This window comes from Arvicola amphibius, chromosome 5 (genome assembly GCF_903992535.2).
Source record: "Arvicola amphibius chromosome 5, mArvAmp1.2, whole genome shotgun sequence".
In the NCBI taxonomy this organism is placed as follows: Eukaryota; Metazoa; Chordata; class Mammalia; order Rodentia; family Cricetidae; genus Arvicola; species Arvicola amphibius.
The window spans coordinates 160031378-160043767 of record NC_052051.1 but is presented as its reverse complement, the minus strand read 5'-3'; positions in this window follow the sequence as shown (position 1 = coordinate 160043767).

The following is a 12390-nucleotide window of genomic DNA, read 5'->3' as shown; positions in this document are numbered from 1 at the left end:
ATTTGAAATAGCAGTATCTATGAACCTGCCAAATTTATGAAAAGACCCTTAAAAGAGAATCACTAAGTCTTAGAACATGTAAATACTATAAACACAGAGAGATGAAGATGGAGTGAGGTAGAGGGACAGAGAAAGAAGCACATGGAGAGACAGAAAGAAAGCAGAACTAGACAGAGGAGAAAGCAAAGGAAGAAAATAAGAATGGAAAAAAGATAAAATAGGCAAAGGTAAGGATGGAAAGGAACCTTGACCATCTCGAAAGATACACTCAAAAAGAAAACAGAATTACGTAGTTTCCAGTTGAAAGCAGAGAACAGAAGAAAAAGAGTAAGACTTAAAAGAATCAAAGAACAAGTATAGTAATAGAAATTATTATAAACATATAAATTAAGTAAATAAAGCACTTTCTCTTGAGTGATTTGAAAATATCAATTAGAAAACAAGACGGCTACTCTGTTTTTTAAAGGTCCAACTATGCCTGTCTCGAAAAACCAAAAAAAAAAAAAAAAAAAAAAAAAAAAGAAACTCTCTAAACACAAACATACACCAACTTCAGTGTCAAGGGTCAATAAAAGGCATCCAATGAGTCAAAACCAGCCAATCTAAACTTGGAGGATTATCAGAAATGAAAGGAATATTTAATGTGGGAGAGTCTTCTGTTTTTCAAGAAATCCAGCAGTCCTAAAAATATAGTACAAAGGACTATCAGAATGTTTCAGGGAAAACTGATGAAATCACAAGAAAAATAGACTAACTCACTATGACAGCTGAAGGCTTCAATATCTCTGTCACTGATGAGACAAAAAGATTATTTTATAACACTGTCCATCAATGCTATCATATACACACTTACAAAAAGCTGCATCTAACAGCCTAATCCACACAGAGAAACTGAAACATTCTTTAACATAGGCCATATTCTGAGCCATAAAACAACACATTCAGAAGAATAGAATCATGTGAGTAATCATTTTCAATGTAGTAGAATTAAATTAGAAATCTGTACTGAAACACAGTAGGGAAAATTCCAAAAGATACATACTAAATATTAAATTTTTTAAAGCACAAAGAGTTTGAAAGTGAAACTTGAAAATATTTTTAGTTAAATTAAACTAATCAGAATTTATGAGATGTAGTTTAATTTATAGTATTTGGATGTCAATTTGAAAAATGAAAATTAAAATATCAATAGCATGACCAGAAAAACACTAGAAAAAAAGAGTAAGATCTAATCAACTTAAAGAAACTAAACAAACTTATTGGCTTGTTTCCCCTGGTTTGCTCAGGCTGCTTGCTTTCTTATAGCTCAAGGATGGAACCACCCACCATGGGCTGGTCCCTTCCCCATTGATCACTAATTGAGAAAATGCCTTACAGCTGTACCTCATGGAGGCATTTCCTCAACTGAGACTGCTTCCTCTCTGATGACTCTAGCTTGAGTCTCAAGTTGACTCACAAAACCAGCCAATATTACTGACCTGTTGTCAACTTGACACACAAACACATCACTATTAAGCCACAACCCTTCCTTTCTTATTGATCCCTAAGATCTCACATTAAAAACATAACTTTATAAGTCCAGTTTTTACAAATTTAAACACATTAAAACTTCAGTTTCTTTAAAATAGCCACTCTCTTTTAAAATTCAAAGTCTCTTACCTCTAGGCTCTAGTAAAATACCTTTTATATCATGAGAGGAAAATCAGGGTACAGTCACAATCAAATCAAAGCAAAACAAAATCCCAACCATCCAATGACTGGCGTTCAATCACCTTCTGGATTCCTTCAAAGAACTTGGACCACTTCTCTGGCTCAACTGTCAGCAGCAGACACAGATTGTCTTTTAGGCTCCATCCAGTTGGTTCCACTCCCCTGCTGTTAGTGTTCTTGGTCATCCCATGGTAATAGCATCTCCAAAATTCTGGCATTTTCTGCTGGAACGGGGCTGCACTTTTACCAATAACATCTCATAGGCTCTCCTCATGGTGCCAAGTCTCAACTTCTTTGCATGACCCTTTCTGTCCTGGGCCAACAAGGCTGCCCCTTCATCAATGGCCTCTCTTGGTCTCACAGTGCCAAGCCTTAGCTGCTCTCCATGACCCATTTATGCCTTTAAAACCAGTACTACCTGGGTGACTCTTACACATTACCAAGTCTAGCTGTCAGCATAAGGTACAACCTTGGCTATGTCTGGAACATAATCTCCTTATGCTCTCAGAAACACTTCCCAGAAGATTTGACCTCAGTGATGCTGGTCTTTACTTAATCACTGCTAATTTCTAAACTCCAGCAGACCAACATCAAGTATCTCGGCAAAGGAAAGCTTCACTTTAGCAGTTCTGGTATCTTTTTAATCACAGCCAGAAATTTCACAAGCCAGGCCTCCATCCTTTGTGCTGTTCTCAACACTGTTACTTTCAAGCTCCCACAGAACACACTACTGAGTTCTCAATGATTTTTCTAGCCCAAATTTTAAAGTCCTTTTGTAATCCTTCTGAACAAATGGTCAGGTCTATTACTTCAATACCTGACTCCTGAAATCAATTTGTCTTAGAGTTTCTATTGTTATGATGAACACGATGATCAAACTGTAAGTTGGAACTTACTTTCAGAACCCAAGACCACCAGTCAAGGGATGGCACCACCCACCAGGGGCTGGGTCCTCCCTCACTGATCACTAATTGAGAAAATGCCTTAGAGCTGTATCTCATGGAGGCATTTCCTCAATTGAGTTCCTTTCTTCTCTGATAATTATGGTTTATGTCAATTTGACACACAAAATCAGCCAGTACCTTATTAAATTTTAAGAAGAAAAAACAAACTTTCTAAGATAAAAATGAGATTAAATGAGTTTATGATCTTTCTACAGAATATCCTATAAGGAATCCTTTAGTCTGAAGACAAACATACCCAAGGGTTCACAGGAAAACAAATAAGTCGAGAGAAGTCAATCCTAAGAGATTAAAGAAAATACCACAAATATAAAAGAGTAGGAAATAATATATATTATCATTCAGTTATAATGTACAAGTATTATATATTCATGTTTAGTATACATATTATATAATATAACTTAACATTAATGGATGCGATTCTCTGGTGAAAAGACACAGACTAACACACAGGATTGGGGAATTGATTCCATCTTCTTCTGTGCCTCCAAGAAACAGACCTTGCCATCAATGATAAGCACCAGCTAATGTTAAAAGATACAAACTATATTCCAAGCAAAGATATCTAGGAAACAAGCAGATACAACTGCTCTGGCATCTAACAAAATGGACTATACATAAAACTAGGCAAAAGAGATAAAGAAACATACGTCATACTCTTAAAAAAATAATACACCAAGAAGATATTACAATACTAAATAAATATTCTTCAAACACAGGGCACCCAATTTCATAAAATAAATTCCATTAAATCTAAAAGATTACCCTGAGTAGAATGATATTAGGAAAGTTGAATGCCCTAGTCCCACCAATAGACAGGGCATTTGCATCAAAAATAAGCAGAGAAATACTGGAGTTAAGTGATGTCATGACTCAGATGATTTTAAATAGACTTCTAGATTACATCCTACCCAAGACTAAAGGATACACAAATTTATTTTTAGTGCATGGAGCTTACTCCAAAAATATGCCACATATTTAGACAGAAAGGAAACCTTAACAAATATAGGAAACTTGAAAAAAAATCACCCTTCATTCTCCCAAGCCACACTAGAATAAAGCTATATATTAAATAAGAAAAACTAGAGAAAGTGCACAAACTTATAAAGACTAAACAAAACACCACTGAATGACCATTGAGCAAAGGAAAAATTCAAGAAGGAAATTTGAAAAGTCCTAGATTTGAATGATAACAAATATACAGCATATCAAAATCAATGGACAGAATGAAGATAGTTCTAAGAGAGATCTCACATTAATAAGTTAAAGACACACCTTAAGACTCTGGAAAAAGAAAAAAAGAACACAAACTATAGGCAAAAAACTAATTAAAATAAGGAATGACATCAATAAAATATTAAAAGAACAATTCAAACAACCAAAACAAAGAATTGGAGATTTGAAAAGACTAAGTTTAGACTGGAAAGTGATTAAGAACACATGGCTTCTCTTCCAGAGGATACATGTGGCTGCTCTCAACTGTCGAGACTCAGGTCCACTGTGATCTAACACCTTCTTCTAGCCTGCAGGGGCACGGCAGGCACACAATGCACAGATATTCATGAAGGCAAAACACCCATAAACATAAAAAATAATAAATAAAAATTTCAAAAATATTAAAAACAAAACAAAAGGCCTCAAACAACATTATAAAACAAGACAAAAAGATTAACAAATTTGACAAAGCTTGAATCAAATTAATAGTAAGTGAGATCAGAGCCAAATTAATGAAGTTAAGCACAATATGTACTAAATGGTGTCCTGTGTGACTCACTGTGACACACTACAATTTCCTCGACAAGATTTTTGTTGTTGCTGCTGCCGTTTTGATTCATTGGCTTGGTATTTTTTTTTTTTAAATTGTATTTTATTTTGCAGGAGTATGTGAGGTTGCAAGGGTAGAGGACGCATACAAAGGGACGAGATGAGTACAATTGGGGTGCATGATGTGAAATTCACAAAGAAGCAATAAAAATTTTAAAAAGAGAAAGAATCAACTTAACTAAAACTTGAAGCATGAAACTAAAATGAGAGTTTGCAAAAACAGAAATACAAATAGCTTAAAAATAGTTTTTTTAAGTGCTCAAAATCCTTAGCCTTCAGGGAAAATGTAAATTAAAACTAAGCAGAGATTTCATCATTTCCAAGTTAGAATAGCTAGGATTTAGAAACAAAAACAACAACCTAAGAGGTAACAAATGTTACCATGAATGTGCTGAAAGGAGAAAACCTATCCATTGTTGATGGACATATATACTAGTATAGCCATGGTGTAAATCATGCGTATTCTTCAAAAATCTAAATATATATCTACCACAGGATTCATCTATAGCACTCCAAGGTTTATTCCAAAGGACTCTATTTCTTTCTGCTGAGATTCTGAATCATCCTTGTCGCATATGCTTAATTCACAATTGCCAGGAAATCAAAACAGCCTCGATGTCTGAATAGATTGTGAAACTTCACATATATACAATGAAATGCTACTCAACTCCAAAGAAAAATTAGATTATGCAATTCAAAGATAGATAGAGCTGGAAATAATTATGCTGAACTAAGAAACTCAGACCAGAAAGACAAACCTCTCCTGTTCTGTCTTATATGTGGATGGTAGCTGTGAATCTTTAGATATATATGTTTAAATTGGAGTAATTATAGAAGGAGAAAACTATTAAGTGTCACCAGCACTAGAGAAGAATGTTAGACTCGGGTAGAATGAAGGGGGTAAAGGGACTAACGGACCTGGAAGGGTCGAATGAGGAGAGTGGCAGAAAGCGAGCCTAGAGGAGAAAGTATAGGGAGGAGCAAGTAACACTAATGTCCCTTGAAAAATGCCATGCGGAAACCTACTACAGAAGCTTCTTAAGATATATACATGTACATACACATACACATAAAAATTTAAATGGGGTTTATTTTATTAGAGGCTGACAATGCCTCCCCAGACATCATAGGATAGCAAATAAAAAGTCCATTGCCAGGTATATGTTACCTCTTTTCCAGATGTTAAGAACTGGTTTTCTATAGACAACCCCTCGTGTACACCTTACAGGCTCTTGTCCTTGCTATTAATTACTCTCGAGAACTTGCTGAAACACCACATATTTGAAACACAGTACATGAAGAAACCAAGCTGGTACCAACCCAGAAGCACCATCCCTGATGGTTACCTTTGCTTTCATAGTGCTGGAAGATGCTATGTATGCAACTGGCAGAGAAAAGTAATCAACAGTATTACCCAGCTATGAATCCTACAAGCAACAGTCACCTAATAAGATATGTTCACTGGGGGCAATAATGACATGTAAGTTATGGTAATAACCAACTAATTTCTGATTGGATATAATTCATTCTCACAAGATAAAACTCTTGCCTGGTACCACTAACTGGGTGAACAAAGCCATAACTGCCTAGGTCAAAAGCCTTACAGGAAAACTGTACTATTATTGTGCTCCATGGACATAATAATAAACTGCCCTCAAAGTTTTTATCATTCTATCCATAAAGTAGTACAGCTATCAACCCTCATCAAAGGAGTTTCTTTTTGCAGGAGACTCACAGCTGGTTAGAGTTGGAGAACAATAAACTGTGGTGTGTTCAATTCTAAATGGTATATCTATATGATACCCTCTTCTCCCAAGACTCAGGAACCATGAAGGAAGAGGGGGTGAAACAATTATGAAAGCCAGTAGAAGTGGACATTTACAAGGTAAATATTTTTCAGGCATGACAGAACCATTGCACACATGGTTCATATGAACATGAATTCATAGAAGCTGTGATAATATGAGCAAGACCTATTTGGATCAAACTGACCAAAATCCCAATATGGATGGGGAATGAGCTTATGAAGTCCCATTCTTAAGGAACTGCTAGTAGCTGAGAGAAGATGATAAAGGATTAGTTTTTTTTCAGGGATGAAGGCTCTGAGAGGCTAGCAACATTTGTGGTCCTCTACCCATGAACATTCAGATAACACTAAGTGAGGTCAGTAGGTTTAAACAAAAACCACGTGAACAAACATTACAAATTAAATACAATAATATATATATAAAGAATTCAGATCTGGCCCAAATGTGACTAATTCCAGGTATATAAACTGGTTCAATATTTAAAATAGTCAGAAATATAATAATCCACACCAACAAAATAAAAATGCCACAATGTTTGAACCACTTGAGTCAGAAATACACTTGACAAAATCAAACATTCACTCATTGTAAAAGATGTATTATTGCATCTGAATGAGAATAGAAAATGTCTTCAAGCTGATAAAGAATATCTACAAATGCAGGTAGTATTTGATTGGAGGTGATAACTGCATACTTTCTAAGATCAGGAGCAAGGCAGAAATGAAATATCTTAAAGATTTTAATTTCTAGAATTCAAAATTGCTTCACTAAGACAAAATAAAATAAAACACGTAAAGGTTTAAAAGGGAAAAAACTAAAGCATTCACACAGAGACATGATTGTCTATGTGAAAAATGTCAAAGAATTTGTGAAAAATTATTTTTATTCATAAATAAGACCAAGATAAAAAAATGTAATCATATAGATTCTGCATGTATTTGTCTGGATGTAAATTCTTAATTTGTCTGAGTGCTATGGTAAATAGCATTGATTTTTAAATTTCAGAATCTAACCAGTTATTACTGGAATTCATAGGAAACCAGCTGATTTTTTTGGTTTTGGTAAATGTATTAGTTTTGCATCTTATTAGACATGTGAAGGGATGCTTGGGAGAGAGCCCCATGAAGCCATTGCCATTGGGTAGCTATGAGCATGGTGGTTTTGCAGTCAACAAGAACTGGCAAGTAAGGCTAAAATTGGACGACAGAGTAGTCAGCGAGGAGACTCTGGGCACACAACAGAGAAGGAGAAACTTTGTAGGGCTTTTAAATCAGTCTATCACCACAAAGACTCAATGACCTAAAAAAAAATAGTGCTCAACATTTCACATTATTCTTACAGAAAACTTTTAAAAATCAATGTTCTCATCTTAATCTTGTTGACACAGTCTGGAACACAATTTATCTTCATCTGTGTCAACTAAATTCTCAATTATAATAATACTATTTCTCTTGGCACCATCTTGAAGGTCTGTAAAATTAATAAAAGAATTTTTAAAAAGCTTTAAAATTAGACCACATAAAAGAAATATATAATTTTGTCAATTACCCAACTTTATAAGAACTAGCCATACTAAAATTACGTTTACTGATTAGTTTTGATATTTGACAATTACATACACAAAAAAACAATGTATTCTTTTTAAAAAGACTAAAAGATAAATACATGTCTCTAGGAGCTACTTAACCATTTTGTAATTTACATTGCATTTTTAATGTAAGGAGGACAAAAAAGATTAAAACTTACTTCTAATAACTCTTTAATGCTAAAATGAAAAGTGGAACAAATATGCTCATCTAATGTCACTTTCAAAGCATTTACAAGAAAGATTGATAACTCGGGGAATATATTGGTACACTCAGCCTTGCTCAAAAAGATGATTAGAGTCATGATCTTGTTACTATGGGAACTTTGGGATATCTTGAATAAAGACTGCAGAAAGCCAAATATTACCTCATCTTAAGAATAAATTCTGAGAAAACTAAAAAGTCAATTAAGATCATGTAAAATTTGAGAAGAAAAGAAAGAGGATCATCAGCTTCTTCTCAAGGTTCCTGTCTCACAAATATGGTTTGGCAGTACATGAGGGATTTTGTTTGATATTTTAAATTCATGGCTGTGAAGTCCTAATCAACTTTATTGTCCCTCCTTATAATACTAATTTCTTCAGATTAAGTAATATTCAGTGTAATTTGTGGCATTTATTAGCTTTCTACTTCAAAAATCAACTTTTTACTGGAAGATATGTAGATACCATATTAAAAGAAACTTGTAATTTCAAAACTGGAGAGATAGTTCAGTGATTGAAGAACACATACTGCTCTTGCAGAGGATCAGAGTTCAGTTCCCAGCACACTCATCTATAAATCCAACTCTTGGGCATCTGATGCCCTCTTCTGGACTCTACAGGCATCAGCATTCATATGCACATAACCACACACAGGCATACATGTGTTGGCAGATGCTGTTCATTCGTTCTCAACAGCCCAGACCCAAAATAATTACACAGAAACTATATTATTTAAAACACTGATTAAGACAATGGCTTAAGCATATTGCTATCTCTTATATCTTAAATTAACCCATTACCAATATTTTATATTTTACCACAAGGTTCGTGGTTTACCGGTAAAGTTCCCAGGCATATGTCTTCTTCTGCAGCAGCTACATGGCCTCTCATTGGCTCTGCCCACTCTCTCCTCCTCTATCTGCTTGGAATTCCCACCTTTCCATATTCTGCGCTGCAATAGGCTCAAAGCAGATTCTTTATTAACCAATGGTATTCACAGCAAACAGAGGGGAATTCCACATCATATGCATATACTCATAATTTAAAAAACATAGATTGATATTTTCTATGAAATTGCATCCAAGTTAAAAGACAAAGGTCAAAATCTACAAACTAGAATGAAGATTAGGGAAATTGTAATGTATCTATTGTATGGAATGTCGATAAAATCTAATGTCCATGCAAAATACCAGTGGCACTTTGAAAAAAAATGAGCTATAGTTATAGATAGTATTAAAACGTGTTATTTACTCAATTTGTTAAAAGTCATAGTATATTCCATTGGATAGAGTTTATATTATTCCAGACCCCCAAGTATGTATAAAGTAGAGGCTTTGAAAAAGGCAATTCAAGGCAACTCCATCAAGTAAAGTGATATTGGATGTTCCTCTGTATATGTGTTGCTTTTATTGGTTGATGAATAAAGCTATTTTGTATATAGAACTCTAAAATGTCGGATCATCTGGGCCATCTGTTCCTATCAGAGATTTTTCAGGGAGTCTACCCTTTCTTCCTCAACTTCCTTTTGTTACGTTGTTTCATCATAGCGAAAGTAACCCAAACTAAGACAGAAATTGGTACTAGAAGTAGGGTATTGCTGTGAGAGACCTGACTATATTATGGGGAGTATTGTGAAAGGACTTTGGAACTTTGGAGTAGAAAAACCATTGAGTGTTGAGAACTCAATGTGATGTTTTGCAGAAGCTTGAAAGATAAGAATGTTGGAAAGCAGTTCAGATGATGAAGGGCTTGCTTATGAAGTTTCAGAGTGAAGAAAATATTCTACATAGCCATGCATATGAACAATCTGTAGTATCTGGTCAGCTGGGGCTGAATACTCATCCATGATTAAGAAGAGACAACATTTTTTACGTGAAATTTTTGAGTTACTGCAACAATTGATGCTGGTTAGCTGGAACTAAGAAATTAACAGTGATTAAGATAAGACCAGCATCATTAAGGTGAAATCTTTCTTGTTTCCTGGGAATTAGCACACCAAAGCTGTGTTTCAAAGGTTGTGAAGGTTATAACTCCTGGAAGCCAACCTTGGTAGTGTAAGAGTCATCCAGATAGTACTGGTTCTGAACACATGAAGCGATCATGGAGATCAGATGAGGCTTTGAACTGTGAAGGGCCATTGGTGAAGGTGCACCCAGAGCAGCAGTGGAAGCCCCAGGGTTTTAGGGTTCAAGGTGATAAGTTGAAACTTTGCACCACAAAGATAGAACAGGAGAGGCTATTGGTGAAAGTGAACCCAGTTGCAGAAGACCCCAGAGTTTTGCAGATGACAGTTCCATGGGGCAAACACCAAGAACAGTAGAAGTGGTAGTGGGGAGCCTATCCAAATTTAGAAGACAAGCTCTGTGTGCTGTAGAAGGCAGAGACCATGCAGGTGTGAACTGTCAATTTGGGCTAGTTGATTCTGTGAGTTCTTTGTGGTGTTCTTTGGTGACACCTCTGGTTCCTACAATCCTTTCTTCCCCTCTTCTGCAGGATTACCTGAACTCTGCCTAATATTTGGCTGTGGGTAATGCCCCATTGCAAAAATGTATACCTCATTTTCCTTATCCATTTTTTAGTTGAAGGACATTTAGATTGTTTCCAGGATCTAGCTGCTACAAATAAAGCTGCTATGAACATAGATGAGCAGGTGTCCTCAAGGAATGATTGAGCATACTTCGGGCATATGCCCAAGAGTGATATACCTGGGTCTTGTGGTAGATAGATTCCAAGTTTACTGAGAAATCACTACACTGACTTCCAAAATGGTTATACAGTTTGCATTCTCACCAGAATGGAAGAGTGTTTCCCTTGTTCCACATCCTCTCCAGCATGAGCTGATACTTATTTTTTTATCTTACTCATTCTGACAAGTGTAAGATGGAATCTTGTAGTGAGGGGCAGATGGACCGCGTTCCCGCTGCCCAGCTCCCGGCCCCCGGCTAGCTTATGCCCCAAAATAACAACACACAAACTGTATTCTTTTAAATACTGCCTGGCCCATTATTTTCAGCCTCTTACTCACATCTTGACTAACCCATATCGAATAATGTATGTAACACCACAAAGTGGTGTCTTACCAGGAAAGATTCAGCACGCCTGACCTGGTGGCTGGCTTCATGGCATCTCTCTCTGAGGAGAGGCATGGTGGTCTGTCTAACTTAGGAGAGGCGTAGCATCTGACTGAGCCATCTACCTCACTTCCTTCTTCCTGTTCTGTCTACTCCGCCCACCTAAGGGCTGGCCAATCAAATGGGCCAGGCAGTTTCTTTATTAGCCAATGGGAGTCCTCCATCAGAATCTCAGAGTTGTTTTCATTTTTATTTCCCAACAGCTAAGGATATTGTGCATACCCTTAAGTGTTTCTTAGCCATTTGAGATTTTCTGTTGAGAATTCTTTGTTGAGACATGTATTCCATTTTTAATTGGACTATTTGGTTTCTTGATATCTAGTGTTTTGAGTTCTGCATATATTTTGGAAATCAGCCCTAGAATGGTAGTCAACAGATGTAAAATACCTTTAACAATCATACCTTCTATTCTTGTAAGTTTCCTATACCCACACAAATAGTTCTTTTTCAAATCAAATGATTGGTATTTAGTGAATAAAATGCATTTCTTGTTATTTTTGGTGTTTCAAGATAGGGTTTCTTAATGTCACCTTTGCTGTCCTGGAACTATTTCTGTAGACCAGGCTGGCCTTGAACTCAGAGAGAGCCACCTGCCTCTGCCTCCCGAGTGCTGGGATTAAAGACAAGTGCCACCATTGCCTAGTATAAAATTTATTTCTGGCCCCTTAAAAAAAAAAAGAAAGAAAATTCTTACATAGCTCTTTGAATTAGACCTATTTATAAAATATACAAAATATTGCTTTGAGATAAAAGTTACAAAGTTTCCATGATTAAAATTTGTTCTACATTTTCTCTACATATTTATTTCTTTCAGATCATTGTTCTTAAAGTTCATTGGTAGCAAATGAAAACGAGTGATCATTGAGAACTATATTTTATTTATTCAGAACAATTGATTACAGTTCTTCAAGGGAAAGAATTATTTTATGGCTAAAAATTCATAGTCTTAGATAATGGAAAGTAAAACTGAAAATGTTCTAAATAGGATAGTAACCAAACATATAATTATAGCAAGGACTATAAGCAACAAATCAGAATCAGACAGTTATTAATAGCCCCAAATAAGTTATTTTCTATCAGCACCATACAACACTGTTAGTTTTTTAAACATAGAAAATATAAACTATGCAAACTGACCTATAATTATAATGTGGACTTTCTTAATT